The sequence below is a fragment of the Dasypus novemcinctus genome, chromosome 12 (genome assembly GCF_030445035.2).
Source record: "Dasypus novemcinctus isolate mDasNov1 chromosome 12, mDasNov1.1.hap2, whole genome shotgun sequence".
Classification (NCBI taxonomy): domain Eukaryota; kingdom Metazoa; phylum Chordata; class Mammalia; order Cingulata; family Dasypodidae; genus Dasypus; species Dasypus novemcinctus.
In genome coordinates this window covers 14,926,385-14,952,783 of record NC_080684.1, presented here as the reverse complement: position 1 = coordinate 14,952,783, position 26,399 = coordinate 14,926,385, and the positions used below count along the sequence as shown (strand labels likewise).

Genomic DNA, 26,399 nt, shown 5'->3' with positions numbered 1-26,399 from the left:
TCAGAGAAGAGTTAATTAGGTTTTCCAAGATCTAACATCAATGCCTGAATTCTTGACCCCTTACACTATTATAATAATACCTGCCCGCACAGGTCTATAATGGGTCACCGATAATATACACGGGCACCAATTAATGGTATTGCCGTTACTGCTGTGGATGATGACACTGTTTTCATTGTTCTACTCTCTCTCTCCAGGTGCTTGGGGTTCTTCTGATGTCCAATAAACATAAATCATCAGCCCAGGCCCTTCGAGGAATACCTTGGGGACACTTTTGAGCACCAAAGAACAAAACTGATATATTTTTGAAATGTTTCATTATTGAAATACCACCTATTAAGCATGAATGAGCAATCAAGAGGCAAGGAAATGGGATTTAGTACTACTATTTCAACTTACAACCTACAATGGCCCCACATGCTTATGTTTTTTAAGTGTTCAAAATAACAAAATGTAAGGTATACTGTATGTGCATCTTTCACTCAGACTTTCTAAGTTAAAACTGTGCATCATAATGCTAACTTTTGACTATTCAAACTGCATCTTTGGAGTGAATATTCACTTTAGATCCATCCTTATCTTTCAATTCACTTTTTATTATAATGAAATAACTATAATAAATGTTTAAATACCTTCCATACTGAGATGCTAGCCAGATTAAACACATTGGCAAGCATTTGGTGTACACCTGGACACTTTCCTAAATAAAGCGAAATAATTATTGCATTCTGTCCCTTCCTTCCTACTGCCAGCTAATGGACCCATGTCTGAAAGGGTCGTTTTCAAGTTACACGTCTATTTATAACAGCGTTCGCTGCCTTCCTTCCTCTGGCACGTTGTCCATGACCTTGACCTGTTCAGGACTGATAAAACAGCACATCGACATATGTTTATGAAGCGCTAAGCATCTTGTAAGAGATTTCTTAGTTATTAAAAGCTATAAAGAGAGATAATAATATTGCCTGTCAAGAGAAAAATGTCAGCCTTACCATAAAGAGTACCCAGAGGCATAATTAGGAGGTGGAAAAGGGAGTGATTTCCTGGGCACAGGAAGGAGAGGGCTTGGGTAAGACACGGCAGCAAGGGAAGGTGCCTTCTCCCCGACACGTCTAGCCAGAACTACAAGTAACAGTGATCACCCCGCGTCTAAAATGTGGAACCCCAAGGAGTGGCCAGGACATGCGGTCATGAAGAAGGCAGCAAGAATTTCTGTGAGGAAATGAGATCCTAGGGCTGTTCTAATTTTTTCCCCAATAATATCATTATGAAACCTAAAATAATGAATCCTCTTGGGCTCCTACATGAAAGGAATGTAAACTCCAGAGCGTCTGCATACTCCCTACCCATAAACACAGATCTATAAATAAATCCAGCCAGAAGGTCTCCTTCCTGTTCACGTGCTTCTCCATAAAATCTGGTGATGTCTTTTCCCTTTTCTCCTAACCTTTAATCTTGTGATTCCTGTCTATCAGGCCCAGGAGGTAAAGAAAGACACATGCAAATGCAGCTCCAGGTGCCTGCTCAGTTAACTGACTCCCTGAAAAATCCTGCTTTCCTGGGACCAAAAAAGCAAAAACCACGTGTCCTGTAGGAAAGGCTGTGTGGTGCTTCGGGGCCCTGTCCGTAAAATGGGGGAGTTATTCTACACCCAGCCCCACCTCCAGCTCAAGCGTGTTACGACCTGGGACGCGCTCAGTGTGGCCAGAGATGACACTAAACTCAGCGGTGGTCCCACTGCAGGCCTCTGCCCTGGTCCTCGGCCCTTCCTCCCTGAGCGGGGCTGAGCCTGGGCAGCTGCAGGCCTGAGGGGTGGGAAGGCTAACGTGCGGCCCTCTCCGCAGGGCTAGGGGCAGCTTCAAAGATGCAGCAGCTTTTTCCCGAGCGATTCTCTTGCCTTTCTGAAAAATCCTATCTTCCTCACTTTACTACAATTCCCCTGTCAGCGCCAACTCCTAACCCTGCGACTATTTCACGTGTGACCTCTCAGAGCCTCGGTTTCCTCCACTGTAAAAGGGGCATAATAATGATAGCTATTGCTGTTGTGAAGATAAAATTGGTTAATGTAGGAAAGGTGCTTAGAAGAGTCCCTGGAGCATTTTAGGTGCCAGGTCACTGCTAGCCAACATTTGTATGCTCATTACTGTAGTAGTAGCAGTAGTAACAGTATAGTGGTCTTCTCCATCGCCAGCAGAACAGGTCCCAACACTGCTCTCTTTCCCTCCCCTAGACTAAGTTTGGGGCGAACAGTGCAGACCCCCGCTTTAAGAATCTGTGTTATCATAGGGGGGAACACTTAGGACCAAGCCTACTGCCACGGCTCTGGGGACTTTACTGCAAGGTTTTCATCTTCTCTTGGCAGCAGGCACTGTACATTGAAAGTGTTCTCGCCACCTCTTTCGTGATAATAGCTACCAAATGTGACTAGAGAATCATAAATACGTCAGTGACTCCATTCCATGAGTTACGTCATGACTGAAATAGTCCAAGTGGCCAACAACGGGATAAAGGAAAGCAGACGCTCTGAAACCGAGCCTGAATCCTCCCCAAGTTTTGTATAATGCGTACTGTTCCACAATTACAAAAATGAATGACATTCAAAAGAGCATTTTAGAGTCCTAGACGGTGCCTGTGTTTGATGGATTAATTCTTCTCTGATAACATTTTATATTTTGAAAAATACTCATTATGGACAGTATCAGGAGACAATAACATGGCAGAAAAAATAGATAATCCGTCTGATCGTTTAAATTCTTTTTGCCCATCCAATATTTGCCATTTTCTAAAGCCAGAAATGAAACGTTCAGCACATCATAAACTAAACTCTCTTCTCTCACCTTAAACCTGGAGGGACATCCTGGCACCAACCAAAGGAGATGTGGTCAGAATCACTGGAATAAACTGATTTATTTAACACTGTGTTCAGATAGGAGTAACTGAAAAATCAAAATAATATCATAAAATCCCATTTTTAAACATTGAACAGGACCTTACCCTGGTGCAGATGGAGAAGGATGGTCAGAAGACAAAGTCTCCCTGATGACGGATTGTCCGGAGGCAATCTCTTCTCACCCATCACCCCCATTGGAGCTATCCCAACACGTCCTGGACGGTGAGTGAAGATAGTGCCCTACCTCTTCACACTGACACACCTGAAGAGTCCCTCACCATCATCTATTAATGGTCTCTGGGTGAGACCACCTTGGATTGCAAAGGTTAATCTCCTGCTAGTTAGCTTTTGTACATGATTAAGCCAAAACAGTGTCAACCTCCTTCCCAGCTTTGAATTATATTTCAAAAAGCTGCCTTCAATTTCCATGCCAAAAAAAAAAAAAGTAGCTGGCACATTCCATTAATTTGATTCATTTTATTCTTGGCATTTAACACTAGGTAACATTTGTGCTAATTTGTTTATGTACCAATTGTCTGTCTCCCACCTACTCGCCCCCTACCCACTAGAATGTATGCTCCATGGAACCATGGACATTGCCCTTCTTAAGATATTACTGTTTGCTATCCAGTTACTATTGGCACATAGGCAGTGAGTTCCAGACCTGCATTTTCAATTGTTTACTGGTTTATCACATGGGCACTTCAGGTATAACTTGACTGAAACTGAATGATGTTCCTGGAAAACTCTCTTTTTCCTGGATTTTCTACCATATATCATCCCAGATAGAAAATTCAGCCATCCTTGAATTAACTTCTCCCATTCCCTACCCCCATTTTCCAAACCCCCAACTTCATATCCTTTTTCACCACTTTCTGTCCTTTTCCCTATTCTCATCTCTCTCCACACATCTATTTCACTTCCAACTCAAGTCAATACTGCCTCCTCAAGCACCCTCCTTTCCACTCCCACAGCTGCTTCTTTAGCTCTGGCCCTCATCATTTCCAACACGGTTCCAGTAACTGTTTTGACTCTAGGTTTTGCTGTTCCCTCCTACCCTCCATAGTGTTGCCAAAGCAACCTTTCTAAGCCACAAATATAACCATGCCACCATCTCTTGCTTAAATGTGTGAATGGTTTGGCTTTGTTTGCAAGACAAAGAACAAATCCTCAGCATGGTATCCAAGACTTTAAAGCAATCCTGGCTACATTTTTAAAAATAGATTTTATATTGAACAGTTTTAGATTTACATAAAAATTGAGAATATAGTACACAGAGTTCCCACATATACTCGCACACTCACAGTTTCCCCTATTAATAACATCTTATATTAGTACATTTGTTACAATTAATGAACCAATATTGATACATCATTATTAACAGAAGTCCATATTTTACCCTGAGTTTTTACCTAATATATTTTTCTGTTTCAGGATCCCAACCAGATTTTTTTTTTTTTTAAGATTTATTTATTTATTTCTCTCCCCTTCCCCTGTTGTCTGTTCTCTGTTTGCTGTGTCTTCTTTGTCTGCTTCTGTTGTCGTCAGCGGCACAGGAATCTGTGTTTCTTTTTTTGTTGCATCATCTTGCTGCATCAGCTCTCCGTGTGTGCGGCACCATTCCTGGGCAGACTGCACTTTCTTTCGCGCTGGGCGGCTCTCCTTACAGGGCGCACTCCTTGCGCGTGGGGCTCCCCTAAGCGGGGGACACCCCTGCATGGCAGGGCACTCCTTGCGCGCATCAGCACTGCGCATGGACCAGCTCCACACGGGTCAGGAGGCCCGGGGTTTGAACCACGGACCTCCCATGTGGTAGACGGACGCCCTAACCACTGGGCCAAGTCCGCCACCCCAACCAGATTTAATCATCATGTCTCCTCCAGCTCCTCTTTGCTGTCACAGTTTCTCAGACTTTTCTCGTTTTTTATGGACCTTGACAGTTTTGAGGAGTACTGACCAGGTATTTTGTAGAATGTCTCTCTATTGAAATTTCTCTGATGTTTTTAATCACCAGTCTAGGACTGGGTTTGGGGAGGAAAAATCCAGAGGTAAAGAGCCATTCTCCTCACATCATAAAAGGGATAATTGCTATCAACATGATTTATCACTGTAGGTGTTGACCTTGGTCACCGGTCTGAGGAAGTGTGTTTTAGTTTGCTGAAAGCTGCTGAGAGCAATACACCAGAAATGGGTTGGCTTTAATCATGGGAATTTATTAGGCTAAAAGTTTACAGTTCTGAGGCTGTGGAAGTGTTCAAATCAAGGCATCCTCAGGAGTCCAATCGCTGGCGATCCTGGAGTCCTCTCTCTCATGGCAAGGCACCTGGAAGCATCTACTTCTCTTCTGACCTGTTGCTTCAGCTTCTGGCTACTCCATATGTGGCCTCCTCTCTCCTAGTTTCTTCCCTGATTTCCTGGGTCCCTACTCTCTATCTCTGTGGCATTTTCTCTATTTCTGCTGCTTTTAGTTCTCTCTTTATAAAGGACTTCAGTAAAAGGATTACAACCTACCCTTGGTCATGTGATCTAATCAAAGGCCCCTAACAGAAGTAGTTTAATCAAGAGCTCCCACCTACAACAGGTTTACAGGCTCAGGAATGCATTAGCTCTAAGGGCACAATCTTTTCTGGGATCCCCAAACAGCTTCAAACCGTCACATAGTGTTTGTCAGTTATTTCCACTGTAAAGTTATTCTTTCTTTTCCCCCCTTTCCATACTGTATTCTTCAGAGGAAGTTGCTATGTGCAGCCCACACTAGAAAGTTATGTTCCCCCTCCTTGAGGGAAGAGTTTCTACCTAAATTATTTGGAATTCGTCTGCCCTGGAGATTTGTTTCTTCTCTCCCGTTAGTTTATCTACTCAAGCATTTATTTATATTAGTATGGATTTGTGGGCATTTATTTTATACTTTGAGTTATAATCCAATACAACTTTATTTAGTCTGACCCTCAAATTTTTCCTCCTTTGGTCACTGGGAGTTAGATGTGTTCGTTGCCACTGGGATGGTGTTGCTTCTAGGCCTTCTAAGCTTCCCGTAAAGGAAATATATGAGTGTTTACTAACCCATGTATATCTATATATCTATAGATATTCCTATATATAACCATTAGTATCTATATTAAAGTAAATATAAGGTAGACTTCTGTCTCTAACTATAATCCATTCTCACATTGATCATTCTAGCTTCCTCCCCTGACTTATCTATGAACTCCTACTTTAAGAGTAAGGAATCTGATTCCTACCATCCATTTACTTAATTATTCCATTCCAGTTTATATGTATAGCAGTTTTCAGAATTGTTAACCTGTAGTCCTGTAGGAAATCACTTTATCAACTAGAGAACAATGCTTATTGTTGTTCCTTTTTGCCTTTAGTCTTACAGACTCCACTTATTTCCAGAGTTACTTAGGTCAGCACCTTTTCCCTCCATTCCCGTCAGCAAGGTTGTTTCGTACATTTGTAATACAGTTAGATTCTTTTATCACAGTTGGCATTCCGTCCTGGGATACCCAACCTCCTAAATTATTTTTTTTTAATTTGTACACATTAAAGTTTACTCTGTGTGCTTTTAAATTCTATAAATCATAACAAATGCATAATGTCATATATCCACCCTTACAGTATCATACAAAATATCTCACCACCTAAAAAATCTTCTGTGCTTAACCTATTCAACCCTCCCATCTTCCAAAACCTTGGCACCCACTGATCTTTTTACTGTCTCTATAATTTTGCCTTTTTCCTGGCTACTTTTTTAATTTTTTTTTAAAAGCCTTTATTCACTTTTGATCAGGGAGAGGACAATCTCAATGTCAACTTGTCACCTAACCATAAATTTGAATTTACAGGATTCACCACCCTAAAGACACTCCTACTGACTTTGACAATACAACTTAAAATGATCTCCCTTCAGATCCCTAATGTTGAATGTTTAAAGAACAGAGAATCCCTTGTGATAGCCAACATTTGTACTTGGACTAGGTGTAAGGTCTAATAGCAACAACAAACAAGGCTAAGAGCACTGTAACTTAATAACCCCTCAAATACAAACATTATAGGATAAAAGAAAAGCTATAGGCACCAAACTTTTATAACAACAAGTTCAACATAAAATATATATATATATATATATACTTGTTTGAATGTGAAATCAACCAGTTTGCATGTGAGCATCTGAGTAAGCTAAGTATTTTTCAAAATAATCCAAGCAAGCTAATGTGCAACCATGGAAACAAACTTTTCCCTAAACCCAATCACCTATACTGAACACAAAATTCAAAGTTTAGGTCTATCTACTCAAGAAGTCCTCCAAGATCAGAGAGGTCTGCTGCAATGACATAAAACTGTTACACTTAATTTGCACTAAAATACAAAAGATTTGGGAAACGGACTTTGGCCCAGTGGTTAGGGCGTCCGTCTACCATATGGGAGGTCCGCGGTTCAAACCCCGGGCCTCCTTGACCCGTGTGGAGCTGGCCATGTGCAGCGCTGATGCGCGCAAGGAGTGCCGTGCCATGCAAGGGTGTCCCCCGTGTGGGGGAGCCCCACGCGCAAGGAGTGTGCCCATGAGGAAAGCTGCCCAGCGTGAAAAGAAAGTGCAGCCTGCCCAGGAATGGAGCCGCCCACACTTCCCGTGCCGCTGACGACAACAGAAGCGGACAAAGAAACAAGACGCAACAAATAGACACCAAGAACAGACAACCAGGGGAGGGGGGGGGAATTAAATAAATAAATAAATAAATCTTTTTAAAAAATAAAATAAAATAAAATAAAATAAAATACAAAAGATTTAAGGTATTATTTTCCCACTATTTCTTATGTCTGAATATGGAAATGCTTAACTACTCATGCTCATGCACTAACTGCATCAAAAATGATGGGATTTTGGCAAGTGGACTTGGCCCAAAGGATAGGCCATCCGCCCACCACATGGGAGGTCCACGGTTCAAATCCCAGGCCTCCTTGACCCATGTGGAGCTGGCCCATGTGCAGTGCTGATGCGTGCAAGGAGTGCCCTGCCACGCAGGGGTGTCCCCCGCGTAGGGGAGCCCCATGCGCAAGGAGTGCACCCATAAGGAGAGCCGCCCAGCGCAAAAGAAAGTGCAGCCTGCCCAGGAATGGCGCCGCACACATGGAGAGCTGACACAACAAGATGACGCAACAAAAAGAAACACAGATTCCCGTGCCGTTGACAACAACAGAAGCAGACAAAGAAGAACACACAGCAAATGGACACAGAGAACAGACAACGGGGGAAGGGTGCGGGAAATAAATTTAAAAAATTTTTTTAAAAAGCCCTGACACAGAAAAACAATCACATTCAGATCATTTATTTGAGGTTTCACAAGATATTCTACAAATAAAATTTGTTTAACTTTTCCCAACCAAAACAGAGCCAGGGACCCATGAGGCGGGCACAGAATGGCTCCAAAGAACCCTGGGGAGGGGATCACGAGGGGCACAAAGAACTCCTCCAAAGGCTCCCCAAAGCAGAGCTTCACGGGCCTGCCCAGCACAGGCAGGCCTGCAGCTCACTGTCCCCCACAGCCCCAGGGAAGCTTGCAGGGCAGGTCTAGACTAGCTTGAAACAACGGCTGCCCTCAGAGCTGGGGCCCCAGCAATCTAAATCCACTAACCAAAAGCCATAAGAAGTGATCAGCTGTGCCCATCCCTGATCTTGGGGAAGAGAATTTTAATGTCCCTTTTTCTCACCAGCGAGCTAGCCAGGGGCTGGACCCCATGGCACCCTGCCCCGAGCGTGGAGGATGGGTGCCAGTAGCCACTGCGCTGAAAGAGCAATTTACTCTTCTTTACCATAATTTAGAAGCCTCTTCCTCCACTCCTCCCAGTATGCTATACGGTATTTTTCTGGCCTCTGGAGGTTCAAAACAGTTGTTTCAGACAGTTCCTGCTTTTTTAATAGTTTTGGTGGAAAGACTGAGTCCTGGAGTCCCTACTCCACCATTTTCCCACAGTCTCTCCCAACAGTAAAAAACTCCTCTGCAAAACAGCAGAAAAGGGTTTATAGAAAAAATACACCAAAAAAAGCTAGGGGCCATATTTAACATAATATTTTATTGATGTACTTTCATAATCAGTAACAAATGTTCCAAAGTAATGCAAGGTGTTGGTGGAAGGGTGATGTATAGGAATTCTGCACATTATATATGATTGTTTTGTAAGCTCATAACTTTTCTAATTAAAAAAAAAGGGAAAGATGAATACATATAATAAAAATCCAAACAAACCAAAAAAACTGTATAAACAGAAATCCACCCAAGGCATAACACAGACAGCAAAAGACAAAACAAAAACAAAGAAAACTAATTGGCAGCTGTATACAGGTGGACACAGTTGTGTCTTGGACACTAGAAAGCTTTTTACAAAATAATCATCTTAGATCAACAGAAGACCAGTCATCAAGATCATCCTGCAAGATGGGCTGCTTTCGCATTTCCCTCTTTTCTCCAATGTCCTCCTTTATTGTGGCTAGTAATTGTTTTGGTGCTTGCCACCCTCTCGAGATGCCTTGCCTGATGTGCTCTGTTGGCAAATGTAGTTAGCAGATCCCCGTCCATATCCATAGTTCCCAAAGTTAGACCCAGTATAATCATATCCACCCTAGCCACTATATTTTGATCACCACCATTGGCATTATTGTAATATCCATATCCTCGATCATAACAGTTATTAAATCCTTGGTTCTAGTTTTGGCCCTGACCTTGTCTACAACCCCTAGTACCACCTTATGCACCACCTGCAGCCCCTCTTCTTCCTCTCTGTTATTTCACTTGCTGCCTATATACCTCTTCGGGTTGTGCAACTTTGACTTTACACTTCCCAGAAACAATCTGATGATATCTGCTTTCTAATAATTTGTTTACTGGCTCTTCATTGTATATGTGATAAAATCCTCTTCTTTTGGGGCACAACTGTGGCACAGGAGGATCATTGGTGCGGGGTGTTCAGTGATGGGGGATGCATGGGAGAGGGTTCACCTTGGGCATGCCTCTAAGGCATATGACTGTGTTCAAGTGTTCATGGGGCATTGTCACAGTGGGTGGCAATCCACACAATAACCGAAAGAATATCGAATTCCCATCCTGGGGAGCTCTGCTACATTCTCTAATGGGTCAGCAACAAGCCCCCAAGTATAAGCGCAGTGCCTAGTGAAGAAGGATGGACCATTGCACCGTGTCCTTGATATTTTTTTTCATGTCCTTGATACTGATGACTGTACTTATGAACATTTTCTTTTCAAATTGAAACCTAATCTAGTAGTATATGGTGCCTAGGAGTTACTTCCTGGGAGCCTCCTTGTTGCTCAAATGTGGCCTCTCTCTAAGCCAAACTCAGCATATAAACAGACTACCTTCTCCCATTCCCCCAGCATGGGATATGACTCCCAGGGATGAGCCTCCCTGGCACTGAGGGATTATTACCAAGAGCCAACTAGGAGTGCACCTGGAAAAAGACTTTGAAGAAAAGGGGGAAAGGGTAAAGACAAATGAGTTTATATGGCTAAGAGACTTCAAAGTGAGTGGAAAGGCCGTTCCAGAGGTTACACTTATGCACATCTCAGCAGGATCTAGACTGCCACAGTAAATAGTGCCTCAAATAGCAGGGCTCCTGGGTGCTCTAGTGGCATTCAGACATTATAGGCAGGGCAGACAGCTCAGGAGTTTGGCACCCTGCCAGTAGGCCCTACCTTGGAATTTATGCTCCCCAGTGTGACAGAGTTGGACTCATTTGTGGATTCCCTATACATGGCTCTTCTTGCCCCTTCTATATGAACCTATAGTTAGTACTAGGCTTAATAGGTATATGTCCAAGATACTTAAATCTTTGGTCCATTCATGTGCCAGCTGGGTCCTGAATCTCAGCAGAGGTGCAACATCTACTCTCCAGTTCATTTGTCTCACCCAGGACAACTAACAAGGTGATGATAATGGACAACACCCATCCCAAGAAACAGAGAGAGTCTGCAACTGCAAGCAAGATAGTCCCATCCATCTGCCCCATGGGCTCTAAACCCCTTCTCAATTAGAGGCAGAGTGAGCATCACCATCCTCAAAATTGGGAAATAAACAACGGACTAAAATAGACTTATTATTATTCTACTACAGACATTGTTATTCTAGCTATGGAAGAACTTTTATCATTGATATGGAGGCAGTAGCCACCAGAGATTCTGAGGGGAGGGAAGAGAAAAATAGCTGGAATATGAGGGCATTTTGTGGAAACTGGAATTACCCTGCATGATGGTGCAATGATGGACACAGGCAATTATATTAATACATTTTGTCATAACTTATAAAATTGCACAAGACAGAGTGTAAACCAAAATGTAAACTATAATCCACAGTTAATGGCAATGCTTCAATATGTATTCATCAATTGTAACAAATATACCACATGATGAAGGATGTTGTTAATGTGGGAAAGTGTGGGAGGGGGAGGGAGGGGGGCATATGGGAATCCCCTATACTTTTTATGTAATATTTATGTAATCTAAAGTTTCTTTAAATAAATAAATAAGGGGGGAAATCCTCTTCTTTCATTTGTTTTTGCTTTTGTTTTTTTTTTTTAAGATTTTATTTATTTATTTATTTATTTCCCCGTCCCCCCCACCCCGGTTGTCTGTTCTCTGTGTCTATTTGCTGCGTCTTCTTTGTCCATGTCTGTTGTTGTCAGCAGCACAGGAATCTGTGTTTCTTTTTGTTGCGGCATCTTGTGTCAGCTCTCCGTGTGTGCGGCACCATTCCTGGGCAGGCTGCACTTTCTTTAATGCTGGGCGGCTCTTCTTATGGGGCGCACTCCTTGCACGTGGGGCTCCCCTAAACGGGGGACACCCCTGCGTGGAAGGGAACTCCTTGCGTGCACCAGCACTGTGCATGAGCCAGCTCCACACGGGTCAAGGAGGCCCGGGGTTTGAACCGTGGGCCTCCCATATGGTAGACGGACGCCCTAACCACTGGGCCAAGTCCGCCGCCCCATTTGTTTTTTTTTTAATTGGGTTTCTTTTTTTTTTTTACTTTTTTTAATTTTTTTAAAGTTACTTAGATTACACATGGACAGCCCAAAGACCCAAGTCTCTTGGACATACACCCACCAACTCCAGCAATAATTATAGATTCAAATAGAAGAACAGAAGAGTCATGTGTAAGGAAACCACAACCCAATCCAATTCTATCACCCCGGAGAGCACAAATTCCAACGTAGGGCCCATCAGGAAGGCACCAAACTCCCAAGTTATCCACCCTGACTATAGTGTCTGGATGTCACTAGAGTCCCCAGAGCCCCACTATTTGGGGTAGTATCTACTTTGGCAGTCAATGAGATGCTGCTGAGACGTGCATAAGCATAATCTCTGGAATGACCTCCTGACTCATTTTGAAGTCTCTTAGCTACACAAACTCATTTGTCTTTACCTTTTCCCCTTTTGGTCAAGGTCTTTTTCCAGTTGCATTGCTAGTTGGTGCTTGATAGTAGTCCCCTGTTGCCAAAGAGGCTCATCCCCAGGGGTCATGCCCCACAATGGGGGGAAGGTAATGTATTTACATGTTGAGTTGGCTTAGAGAGAGACCACATTTGAGCAATAAGGAGACTCCCAGGAGGTAACTCTTAGGCACTCTATTATAATAGGCTAAATTTTCATTTCAAGAGTAAAGGTTCATAAGCACAGTCATCAATATCAAAGGCCCATCAATGGACTATTCTCCTTCACTAGTCATTGCCCCTGTACTCAGAGGATTCTTGGTGTTCCACTGCAGAATGTGGCAGAGCCCCCCAGGATGGGAATTTGATACTCCTTCAGTTATTGTGTGAATCTCCACCAACTATGACAGTGCCCCATGAACATTTGAAAACATTTATATTCCTTACATGTATGCCCAGGTGAGCTTCCTCCCATGTATCCCCCATCACTGACACCCTGCACCAATGATCCTCCCCTGCCATAGTTGTAACCCTTCTGTGATTCAAAACTTCTTCAAAAATGAAGCCAAGTGAAGCGAGTTTGGCTCAACAGATAGAGCGTCTGCCTACCACATGGGAGGTCCAGGGTTCAAACCAAGGGCCTCCTGACCCGTGTGATGAGCAGACCCATGCGCAGTACTGATATGCGCAAGGAGCGCCGTGCCACGCAGGGGTGTCCCCCACATAGGGGAGCCCCATGCGCAAGGAGTGCACCTGTAAGGAGAGCTGCCCGGCGCAAAAAAAGTGCAGCCCACCCAGGAGTGGCACCACACACACATAGAGCTGACGCAGCAAGATGGCACAACAAAAAGAGACACAGATTCCTGATGCCACTGACAAAAATACAAGTGGACACAGAAGATCACACAGCAAATGGACACAGAGAACAGACAACTGGGGGGGGGAGGGGAGAGAAATATAAATAAATAAATAAATCTTTAAAAAATAAATGAAGCCAATAAAATAGCTAAATACAATTAATAAAAATGAAATAATAGCAATAGTTTTAAAAATAAGAAATAAAATGCTAATACTAAAATACTAGAAACTAATGAAAAAATATATTTTTTTTTAATTTTTGACATTTTGCCTCTCATCACTGTAAGATCTGTGTTCCTATATGTACAGTGACATTTTCTTCCCCAGTGTCTTTTTTCATTTTGTCTTCAAAGAAGTTTTAGGTTACAGAAAAGTCACATACCCAATACAGGGGACTCCCATACACCTAACACCTTCCTCATTTCCCCACTTCCCCTATTAATAACATTTTATATGCTGTTGGTGCATTTGTTACAACTGATGTACAAATATTGAAACATTGCTACTAACCATGGTAAATGATTTCGATTATGATATACATTTTGGACCATACACTTTTATAATTTTAATGTAATTTAACATGGCTTGTACCCATCATAGCAAGATCATGTAGAACATTTTTCCATTGCCTCCAAAATGCCACATTCCATCTATTCTATTCCTCCCTCCCCCTATCCTCGTGACCCACACAAACCACCAGACTTCACTCCTTGAAAGACAATATTCATAGTTACTTACAACAGCACTGAGGGCTTGACACATTGGTCTGTCTTCCCCTATTAGGCAATGCCCATGTTCTCGAGAGACTCACTCCTCCATTTGAGATCATAGCAGGACTCCCCAGGATGGGAGTCCACCACCTTGCCACTCATTCACTGGGTCTCCACCACTGATATAACACACTACAGCAAGATGAACACTCACACACTCTCTACCCCAGCCTGCCCCAGGTACACCCTCCCAAATGCCCTCCATACCCAACACCCCATACCAACAACCCTCACTTGCCATATTGCCAACAGAGTATTCCCATGTTGTTTCAACCATGTACCCATCAATCTCCAGTGTTCACCTGCTCCCTCCCCCAACCTTTCCCCCAGTTCCATGGACAGTCCAACCCACCCTCCCCACCCCACCCCCTGACAACTGACACACCAGCACCATCCAACCTAACAGTATCACTACACCACTGTCATGCCCCTCTACTGTACAACTACACACTCCCACCTTATCAAAAATTTTGCCCATATGGGCATTGGCTCACAACCTTCTTCTCCCTTTCTATTTCCTGTAAACCTATCTTCCAGACTCTAGCTCTGTGAGTCTGTTCAACTTGTTTAATTCATACCAGTGAGGTCATGTAATATTTTTCCTTCAGTGCCTGACTTGCTTCACTCAACATAAGATCCTCAAGAATGTTATCCCGTGTGTTAATACTGTATTTTTTCTTACAGATGAGTAATATTCCATTATGTATACATATATACCACAACTTGTTTATCTATGCATCTGTTAAAGGGCATTTGGGTTGATTCCAATGTATTTTCAATTCAATAAATAACCAAATAAAATAGAAAAAAAATCCTCTTCTTTCATTTGTTTTTGTTTTCATTTGTTTTTTTAAAGATTTATTTTTTATTTATCTCCCCTTGCTGCCACCAGTTGTCTACTCTCTGTGTCCATTCGCTGTGTGTTCTTCTGTGACCGCTTCTATCCTTGTCAGCGGCACCAGGAATCTGTGTTTCTTTTTGTTACGTCACCTTGTTGCGTCAGCTCTCCGTGTGTGCGGCACCATTCTTGGGCAGGCTGCACTCTCTTTTGCTTTGGGCGGCTCTCCTTACAGGGCGCACTCCTTGCGCATGGGGCTCCCCTATGCGGGGTCACCCCTGCGTGGCACAGCACATGGGCCAGCTGCACACGGGTCAAGGAGGCCCTGGGTTTGAACCACAGACCTCCCATGTGGTAGGCAGACGCCCCATCCATGGGGCCAAGTCTGCTTCCCCCTTTCATTTGTTTTTGTATCCATAGAGAATTCTATCTTTTCGATCTTTCCAAATGCTCCAAAATATTCTTTTATTTGTTCTTCAGAGGTATCTGGTAATTGAGAAATATATGTTTTGATTCAATTGTGTTTTCTTTTTAGTTTTTAATTGTTTATATTTTTAATTAATAAATTTACAAAATAAAGGTTTTTTTAAAAAAATAAAGTATCTGGGCTGAATTCCTCCACAAAGACTTTGGGGGGTGGTTCTTACCCTTTTAATGCCTTCTCTCTTTTGGGATCTATCAATTTTCCATCCAATTTGTGTTTCTTCAGTTCCAAAACCTTATCAACACTAGCAGCATCTTTGAAAAGGACAAATCCAAATACTTTTGATCTCGCAGTGGCTGGATCTGTCTTACTTGTGCAGTCTACAACCTCACCAACTCAAGGCAAACAGGTCTTTCTTGCCTGTATCTCAGCTCAACCTCCAATGAATGTTTTACCGCCATCTTGCTGACTCTTGCTTGGGGTGATCTTGGATCCCTCTGTGAATGCTTCTATGTTGCTGTGCTCATTCCTGTCCTCCATGGTGGTGGAGTTGTCGGCAGAGGAGTGCTGGTGTGCAGCAGCAGCTGAGCAGTGCATGCCCGGCTACCTTTCGAGCCTCTTCTCTTACCACTTCTCTTGTCCGAACCCAGGGCAATAGCCAGAACTAACACCCAGGATCTCTGAGCATGCCCTGCTCTTGCACAACTCTCTGCATTGTCTAAGTGCTTATCATGCCTGGCAGTATAATCTATAAAATATGTGTTTTTCACTCACTTACTATGCCTCCCCCCAATTGAATATAAACTCCCTGAGAGCTGGAACTTTCCGCAGCACAATGACTGCCTTTGGGTTAAATAGCAAAAATGGCCACAAATTCTTCCCAGCCCTGAACATAAGTTCTTTTGCAATGTGACTTTGCAACTCCTCCCATTCAATAGGTGGGGTCTTTTTCTCCAAATCTATTTTATTGATTGATTGATTGATTTCTCTCCCCTCCCCTCCCCCCACTGTCTGTTCTCTGTGTCCATTCACTGTGTGTTCTTCTGCGTCCACTAGCATTATCCAGCGGCACTGGGAAACTGCATCTCCTTTTTGTTGCATCATCTTCCTGTGTCAGCTCTCTGTGTGTGCGGCACCGCTCCTGGGAGGGCTGCACTTTTTACACATGGGGCAGCTCTCCTTGCCAGGCACACTCCTTGCATGTGGGACACCCTTACACGGGGACACCCCTGTGGGGCACAGCACTCCTTGCGCGTGGCAGCACTGCACGTGGGCCAGCTCACCACATGGGTCAGGAGGCCCTGGGTATTGAACCCTGGACCCTCCACATGGTAGACAGATGCTCTATCAGTTGAGCCATGTCTGCTTCCCTATTTCTCCAACTCTTGAACCTTGATTCAGTGATGTAACTTGCTTTGGCCAATGGGACATAAGCAGTGTGATGGCAGAGGTTTGAAAAGTGCTTGCCCATAGGGCTTGCCATCTTGCAGCTCTTGGGAACTATGTGATTGGGCTTGGGCTAGTCTGCTGGGTGACCAGTGAGTGACGCGAGGTCCTCCACCACCTCTACTGACAATCAGCCAATGAAGAGACATGGGAGTGACATCATCAACCACTAGCTGAGTACAACCTCAGGAGTAAGTCCAGCAGATACTATTTTGAGCCCAGCTCTGCCTGACACAGATTGTTGACTCAGAATCATAAGCAAATGAATGATGGTTATTTTTAACTGCTGGATTTGGGGGTGATTTGTTACATATGAACATTCAATAAACTTTTGTTAAATAAACTAATGAATTGTGCCATTTTGGTACACCTGTGTTGTATGCCTTCACTATCTTCTGTAAATATAACTACTATAAAGCCTTTTCCTTCCCACTACAAATACGTAATTTTGATCTCTGTGCTTCACACCACTCTATCTCTTCATTCATTCAATGCTTTTAATCCTTTTAGGGTCTTACACTTTTGGAAAAATCCAATAAAAGTTATGGGCCCAGGAAAATCCACATGCTCTCAAACTTTTAAATAAAATGTTAGGGGAAGTGGATTTGGCACAACTGATAGAGCATCCATCTACCATATGGGAGGTCCACAGTTCAAACCCCGGGCCTCCAGGCTCATGTGGTGAGCTGGCCCACGTGCAGTGCTGATGCGCACAAGGAGTGCCCTGCCACACAGGGGTGTCCTCCGCATAGGGGAGCCCCACACGCAAGGAGTGCACCCTGCAAGGAGAGCCGCCCCGCGCAATAAAAAGCACACACACACAGAGCTGACACAGCAAGATGACATAACAAAAAGAGACACAGATTCCCAGTGCCACTGACAAGAATGAAAGCAGACACAGAAGAACACACAGCAAATGGACACAGAGAGTAGACCATGGGGGGTGGGGAAGGGGAGAGAAAAAAATAAAAAATAAATAATAAATAAATAAAATGTTAGGACTGTATTTTAAGTCTTTTACTGTAACATGTATCCTATTTATTGTGTTATTACATACATACCTGTCTCCTTCACTAGAACGTAATCACTTCTAGGAAAGGATTTTATCATGTTTTATCTTTTTTGTTTAATTCCTTTATATGCAACATTGTGCTTAGTATGTAGAGGTGACTAAAAACATATTGACTAATTGACTGACTACCTAGTGCTATATTTAGGTGCTAGATTAACATAGCATCTTCCATGTATCAGTCCTTTGAATAACAGTGTCACAATTTTTGCCATATCTGCTGCCACCTGTCTTATTATTTACTTACCATTTGTGGTACCCCCTACATGTTAATAAGTACAAGTATAAGTAGGAAGGAGTTTGGGGGGAAAAAGACAGAATAAGAAACAATCTTGTACTAGAAATACTTATATTCTAGTAGAAAGAGAAAAGTTATACAAATAGTTACAATACATTAACCATGATAAATGTAACTCTACTTAGAAATTTTTAAATATGGAACACATGGACTCAGACACCAAAACCCCTGGTATTTTCTGTAAAAGTCTGGAGGTACATGGATAGTTCTGGACCAATGACTTGGAATAGATTCTCAAAGGAGTCCAATGGTTCACATAACTCAATTCGGAAAATAATACGATGCTTTATTCAAAGTTATTTCTACCTCAAGACTTTTCCTTATGGCCTGAACATTCTTTTATAGTTTGTAATTTTTGAATCAAAAGTTTGACCTACTCTTTCTTCATTATGATTTTATATCTTTTCTACAAAACTAAGTTCTCTTAATGGCCCTGATACACACACTCCCCTAAAGATCTCTACCACATTTTAAGCACTCCGAAGCTAAAGACATGGCATATAGCTTCCTGCCTCCTATTATCAGTAAACATCTGTTAAATGAAGAGTAAACCTCCTAGAAGCCTGCAGGAAGTTTTTCCTGCTGTCTAGGACTGATTAAAAATGGTTTTCTATTGCTCAGCCTACGGATCCTGAATGTGTATTTAATCTAAAATGTGTACATAAAAAACATTTGGAAAAGACACCAAATTATGCATTCCATGTGTACATTCATATTTGTTTCTGGGTTGGCATCTATGCCTTTGAGGTCAATGTTGAATATTTTAAATGGTGATGGGGGTGCTTATTTACAGACTATATCAAGCAGCCATTGCAATGCTGGGACATGTGGGGCCTCTGGGCCTCTCCTGGGCGTGAAAATGCTGCTCTTGATAGTAAAGCTTTCCTCAGCATTACCTCTTTTATCCTATTCCTCCAACATTGCAATTTTGTTTCCCTCTGGAATTTAAATTCAGTGAAAAATATGGACTTATAAAGTTGTAGTACTTTCATCCAAAAAAATTTTTTTTTAATTTTAGCCATGTTGTGAACTGAACGAGCTGAAACCTCCTCTGTTCAAAGTTTTAAAGGGTTGACATTTAAATTTATTCTAAAATAGTTTTTGCATGAAAAACCAAGAAAGGGAGGATTGTGGTTTGTACCTTGGCATGGAATTTTATGAGTGGGGTAGAAACAGAGTGGTAGTGCTGAAGCCGTGTGCAGGGTTTACTGGCACAGATCAGGGGCCAGAGTGGCCCAGTGTCCAAACAAGCACGTAATTCAGGTGACTATTCTAGCATTTGCCTAATCCTCCCCACCCCCTACTCTCCCACACGTGACCAACATGTGTGGAAATGTGGATAAAGCCATCCTCTCATTCTCTTTAAAACGAGTGATTCTCCTCATGCTCATGCTCAGCTTTCCACAAAGAATGGGGGTGTTCAGGCTAAGAGGTTGTAGAGGGCAGCAAGTCAAAGTGAGAACCCCTAGAAAACGTTCTGTGAGGGGTTCGAATCTAGGCTTATAACTTATACCCTTTATGCCAAGACGATTTCTAGTGGGTAAGCTTCCCCAATCATAATGCATCAGGTAGGGATCTGAAAATATTACATACATTCACTCTAAAATATACTATTATTTTCTTCTTTGTACTTTTTTAACCTGAGGCAAATAATTTTAATATTAAAGTATGTCTAAGTATTACCTAAACATAATCTTTGATTACTTGAGTCCTATTTCAGTCCTTGAAAAGGCCTTTTCACCCCTCTACCTCTGAGCCTCTTTAGTAACACTCATTATGATTAGGAGTTTGAACTGATTAGCCATGAGATGACCCAATAGTTTAAGGAAATTTAATTCATACTATATACGTGAAAGAGAAAACACCTGCCACTTGGAATGCTCAGAGCTTTTGAGGAGAACGCATCAAAAATAGGATAATTGCCAGATGCATTCCAAAGCCCCAGCTCCAGTGGCCCCCACATAATGATCGCTCTGCCTTTGGAATAGAAGAAAGAGCTGTTTTCAGGCTAAATCATCTCACGTTTCCTCTTAGAGCTCTTTCCAAAAGAAAACAAAGGATTTCTGTGTGTGCGTTTTCCTGTTTCGAGAGCAGAAAGTTCTGCCAGAAGTAGGTGTCAGGTGGGGCCTGAGATGGCCAACATGGACATCTAAAGAGGATGAGGTGAGCAGGGAGAGGGTTAGAGCAGAGGCCCTGGAATGGTGCCTTAAAAAAAAAAAAAGTCTGTTATTCTCTGGGTAGGAGCAATTGAATAATCACATAAACTGGCTCTCCCCAAGTCTAAAACGCAAAGGGCTGAGCATTAACCTAAAGGTAAAAGGAGGGTGAACGGCAGGAGAGTGCAGAGCAAATGCAGTCCTTCGAGGCTGTGGTGAGCGAAGCACAGGCTGCTGGATGCTTTAAGCCTGTCCTCCGCGGATGGTGAAGCAAGATGCTCTGTACATACCTGGAGAAGCCCTCCTTTTGGTAAAAGCACCACTGTGCGCCTGAATGGACTGTTCGTTCACACAGTTCTCCCTGCAGTGGGAGGAGTTCCAATGCAGGCAAAGGCAGGAAGAAGATCTCAAATCTCGGGGTCTTTGAAATAAAATATCCCTCCTAGTTTTCCTCAGTCCAAGCCAGTGATGGTGTAGAACAGAGAGACAGTCAAAACATCTGGGTACAATTCCCCGCTCCATCATTACTCAGCATGTAACCTATGTTAAGGCTAAACCTGCCTGAGCCCAAGATTTGTTAAACCCAAAAAGGGAGACAAACGTAATACTACTTTCTTAACAGAAACAAAGAGGTGAGGACAAGAGCCGGCCTAGGAGCAGCGCGGGTGTGTGTGTGCTGAGAGAGGTGGAGGGTTGGCCTTTCGTGCAGTGCATTCGTGAACGCGGGACAAAGAAGTGCAGGTTGCATCATAATCTCGCAAACACACTAAGTGGTGGTGGAAGCAAGGGCGCCATCTGGGTCCAGCTGAGCCATACCGAGGGGATGCCCGTTCTCCCACCCATGTGTGGGCGTCTGTGCCGATATACTCAGCCTCTCATCCAGTAACTGTGGGCGAATGTTCATGCATATAGGACCAACTCTGCCGCTTGTGTACTACAGTCCATCCTTGTCGCTACTCAAAAAAATATTGCTTCTGCAAATTGTCCTCCTGCTCTTGCATCATCAAATTGATATTGTCTCCTGGATCGGTCCCAGCACAGAAACTATTTCTCCCACTAAAAAACAAACTCCCCGGGACCCACATCCTCCTCCAGCTACCTCATTTCTCTTCCTTCTTATAGTAAAATTCCTCTAGAGTATTCTATGCTCTGCCTCCAGTCCAGCTCATCCCATTCTTTCTGGAATCCACTCCAAACAGCTTTCACTCTCATTACATCATCAAAGTAGTTCTGGTCAAAACCACCAGTGCCCGCTACGTTAAAGCACCTAATGCTCAGTTCTCCTCTCACTCACTATGTCAGCAACACCTCTCACCCCTGACTACTCCCTCACTTGGCTTCTGGGATACCACTCCGCTCAGAACCCTAGAATGAATCCCACCTCACTTGGAATAAAATCCAAAAGCCTTAGAATGACTTAAAATGACTTTGATTCCTCTCCTGGCAACGCTCTTCCTCCAGATATATCTGGAATTCAGTTCCTCAATTCTATCAGCTCAAATATTACCTCATCCCTCTGTCCTTCACTAGTGCTCTATGAAAAATAACTGCCTCTCTAACCTCCTAACTCCCTTGCCAGCAGCTTCATTTTATAATCTACATTACACAATTGCAGGTTTACTTGTTTTATGTAAGCTTGTTTTGTTCACTGTCATATCCCCACCATCTACATTACATGATACATGATAGGAACTGCAGTATTTATGAAGTGATTGAGTGAAAGAATTCAAAATCTCGGCAACTGGACAGCCTTCAATGTTTTGTTTGGAGAAGAAGTCATGAGAATACAAATGGATAGTACTGACGATATTACATGCACCCTATTCGCATTAGGCTGGATTGATCCCCCCTTAGCCAAGGATGAGGCAAGACAAAACCACCATGATGCCTCTGGAAAGATTGTACAGTACACATGCACACTAAAAGTAGTATCAGAAAACTTAGAATAAAATCTGTTTGGTGTCCTAAATAGACATGCATTAAAATATGATCTCTATGAAATAAGAGGAAGGAAATTTATGAACAAATAGACTAACATATAAAGAAAAGGAACATGAGGCCACTGGAATTAGAAAAAAAAATGAAGAAAAATCAAAGTGCCATACCAGAATTTAGTCCTTTGAAGCAGTAAAGATCATAATTGGTACTGCAGAAAATCAATAGTGATGTGGATGGATAATTTGAGAAACTCATCTAAAATGTAGTATAAAGGTTTTCAAAAAGCACAAATCTTAAAATGTTTGTTAATTGTCTCTTTTTGTCAAGAAGATAGGAAATTATTCCCTAGTCTGTTGTCCCGTGCAGTCCAGCACTGCTAGTCTTCCTCACCATTGCTCAACTACCCATTTCAGAAGTCCCCACAAAATGAATTTTACTAGAAATAATCAAAGGACTTTCTTTCTTTTACGTTAAATATAACGAGGTCTCAGGAAAGTCCCAATACTTTGGGTAAAATTAGGAAAACTAAGAAACAAATATGAAAGGAAGTTCACTGTTTTCCTCATATTCCTGCATCTCTTGCAGCAATGGGTACACAACCACTTTTCTTCATGCTTGCTATAATAGTGTCAATTTACAATTTCCTGGGAGAGTGTAAACTACAATGTAAACTATAATCCACGCTGTGCAGCAGTGCTCCAAAATGTGTTCGTCAAATGCAATGAATGTGCCACACTGATCAAAGAGATTGTTGTTGTGGGAGAAGTGGGGGTGGTGGGGAGTGGAGATATATGGGAACCTCTTATATTTTTTAATGTAACATTCTGTGTGATCTGTGTACCTTTAAATATATATATATGTATTTAAAAATTTATAATTTCCATTTTATATTGTACAGTTTGAGTAAGGAATAAAAAATGTTAGGCTGCTGGGCCCATGTGAACATTGGAGTTCTGATGGAGAGTCTGCCCAGCAATCCTAGTCTTAATGTGGTGGCATTGACTGCTTCAGGCATGCTTCCAAGCCTGCAGCTAGGGCTTTTAAACCTCGATTGGCTCAGCTGGTGTGTACTGCTATTTCTTTCTCTTCTTCCCCAAATTTGCAAGCTCGTTTCTTCTTAAATGCTCCATGAGATGATGCATGAATGCATTTTATTTCCTCAATGGAAATGTAGATGCTGCACAGCTGTTAGACTTGAAATCACCAGGTGGTACTTGGAAGCAGGAACTAAGATGCTGTTGCCAGGGTAACCACATATTCTTCTAGCTCCAGAAAGAGCTTCCATGTTTCCTCTGGTCTAAGGGAATGTATGTTACAAAAAGGATAGGTTTGTGTGATCAATGTATATTTTAAGAATAAATAAAAATATATTTTTAAAAAGGATTGGTTTACTGCATAGGAAAAAGTGCTATTTTAAAAGAATACTCATTTTTTTTCCTAAACAAGTGGCATATTTTTTGATTACCCATATGCAGAAAAAGAAATTTTACCTTTCCAGGGCAGTAGGTCTCATCTTTCTTTTACCAACAGAATTGTAAGGATCCAGTAATAGCGAATATTTTATATTACATATAATGTACTGGTGTCTCTCATTTTATATATTACCTAGATTTATTTTAACTACATAATGAGAGCTTACTATTTAAAGAAATACTATTATGAATTGTGTAAAAAATTCATCAGTTAAAAAAACCTGTATTTCTATTTACAGTAGAATCTCAAGGATGTAGACGCTAATCTTATAAAACCCTCAGTTTTTTTTTTTTGTTTTTTTTTTTTAAAGATTATTTATTTATTTATTTAATTTCCCCCCCTCCCCTGGTTGTCTGTTCTCGGTGTCTATTTTGCTGCATCTTGTTTCCTTGTCCGCTTCTGTTGTCGTCAGCCGCACGGGAAGTGTGGGCGGCGCCATTCCTGGGCAGGCTGCTCTTTCTTTTCACGCTGGGCAGCTTTCCTCACGGGCGCACTCCTTGCGCGTGGGGCTCCCCCACACGGGGGACACCCTTGCGTGGCGCGGCACTCCTTGCGCGCATCAGCACTGCGCATGGCCAGCTCCACACGGAGTCAAGGAGGCCCGGGGTTTGAACCACGGACCTCCCATATGGTAGACAGACGCCCTAACCACTGGGCCAAAGTCCGTTTCCCTCCCTCAGTTTTTTAAAGTAGCACTGGACCTGACAGACCTCTCTAGGGTGGATTGCGCCTCATTGGAAATGTAGTCCAGGAACAACACCCAGAATGTAGCAAAGAGGTCAGTCGTTTTTCTCTCTTTCCTTCCTTCCCTTTTTTTCTTTCTCCCTCTCTCTCCCCTTCCCTCCCTTCCCCATTCTCTCTCATCTTCCCTTTTTTCCTCCCTCCTTCCTTCATTCCTCCTACTAAGATCTTTTAACTGACCTCCTCCTTCCTGCCACTAGGAACTGTGGCAGGTGCTAGGAGAATTTCTCCATGGGTATAGCCATGGCGCTGAAGGGAGTATGGTAGGCTCATCTTCAACCGTACTAGATTTTGTCTAATTGTTTTCTAAAGTGGTAGTACTAGCGAAATATTCCCACGAGCAATGAGTGATTTCTCCTTGCTCTACATTCTCACCAGCACTTGGTCTCTGGTGGATGTAAAATTCTATCTTCTCATGATTTTAAAGTTTGCATTTCCCTGGTCAATATGATCACATGATTACTGCCCACTCAGTTTTCTTCTCTGTGAACTGCTTGTTCATATCCTTTATCCATCTTTCTACTGAGTCTTGTCCTTACTGATTTATAGGAATTCTTCATATTCTGGGTATGAATTTTTGTATGTACTAAATCTCTCTTTTTCTCCTCTATCACTTGTAGTTTCACTTGTTTGTGGTGCATTTTAATTACAGAAGTTTTAAATTTTAATGTAGTCAAGTTTCTCAATCTTTTCCTTTAGAGTTTATGTTCTTTGTATGGTGCTTAAGAAATACTTACCTATACCAGGTCATGAAGATATCTTCTTTTAGAAGTTTTAAAATTGTGCTTTTCACATTTAGGTCTTTAATCCACCTGCAATTGATTTTTGTGTGTGGTATGAGATAGGGATATATTTTTATTTATTTTTCCTGTGTAGATAAGCAGTTGTGCCAGAACCAGTTACCAAATTATCAAACTTTCCCCCAGTATGAGCTTATGTCATTTTTATATATGTGAATGTTTCTAAATTGTCCATTCTGTTTCATCAGTGAATATGTCTACCCCTTTGCCATTATTAAACTGCCTTGAATTATTTTACAGCTTTAGAATATGTCTTGATATTAGAGGAAAAATCTCCTTGTTCTTCTTCAAAATTATCTTAACTAATTTTGGCCCTTTGTTCTTCTAACTAAATTCAGACTTGGTCTGTTGAACTATTTTCACCATGTACTTAATTTTATGGGTTATGCAGCTGAATTTTTACACACAAAGGTTAATCATAAAATAAAGTCTGAGAGTTAGGAACTTCATTGCTAAGTTATAGAGTTTAAAAATGTCATATGCCCAAATGATTGCTTTATAATTTGGTTGATTATGAATATTAATAGACTTTTGGCCTATCTCATAAAGAAACTTAGCCAGTCTCACTCTGCTTTATATAATCCTGCCATCAGCACTCAGTGGGTAGTAATTCTTTTCCCTCCTGATCAGTATCAGTGGCTGGCAGCAGCTTCCACAATTGCTGGAGACACAGGAGGAAGCAACCACTAACTGGCCAGGGTGCCGAGTACAATTTTTAAGTGCCTCCCTCATCTACTCTGCTCCCCTAGCACTCTGCAGCTTCCTGCCCTTAGGAGTTTAATATGAACCACATTTCTGGGATAGGAATCTACATTACTCTTCTTAAACCTTCAGAATCTTTAGGCTTGTCACTGCCTCAACAGCAAATGTATGCTCCTTGGAGAGCTAAGGTAATGTTATATGCATTGTCACATGGTTTTCACATATTTACTATAGAAATATATTCTTTAAATCACAATAACTTAGCTATTTCTGTCTTCACCAAATTCTGGGCTTGGACATTGAGCACATTTTATGCAATAAGCACTGTGCTAAGTACTTTGCATACATTATTCCAGATCCTTCTAGCAGTCTTCCAAGGTAGATGATATAACCCTCCACTGGCAGATGAGGAGCCTGAAAATCATCTGTTATGTTTATTCCTAATGTATGTGTAGGAAGTAGCAGGGAGTGATAGGGTGAAGATCTAAACCCAAATCTCTTTGGATTCTGAGGCCCATGTTCCTTTTACCACATCACTTCAGACTATATCAAAACCTTCTA

General features: G+C 42.1%; 1 pseudogene; it reads right to left on the bottom strand.

Annotated features, from left to right (window-relative positions):
• Positions 1-9,236: 9,236 nt before the first annotated feature.
• Positions 9,237-15,997, bottom strand: LOC101443165 (heterogeneous nuclear ribonucleoprotein D-like; annotated as a pseudogene).
• Between the last annotated feature and the right edge of the window lie 10,402 nt (positions 15,998-26,399).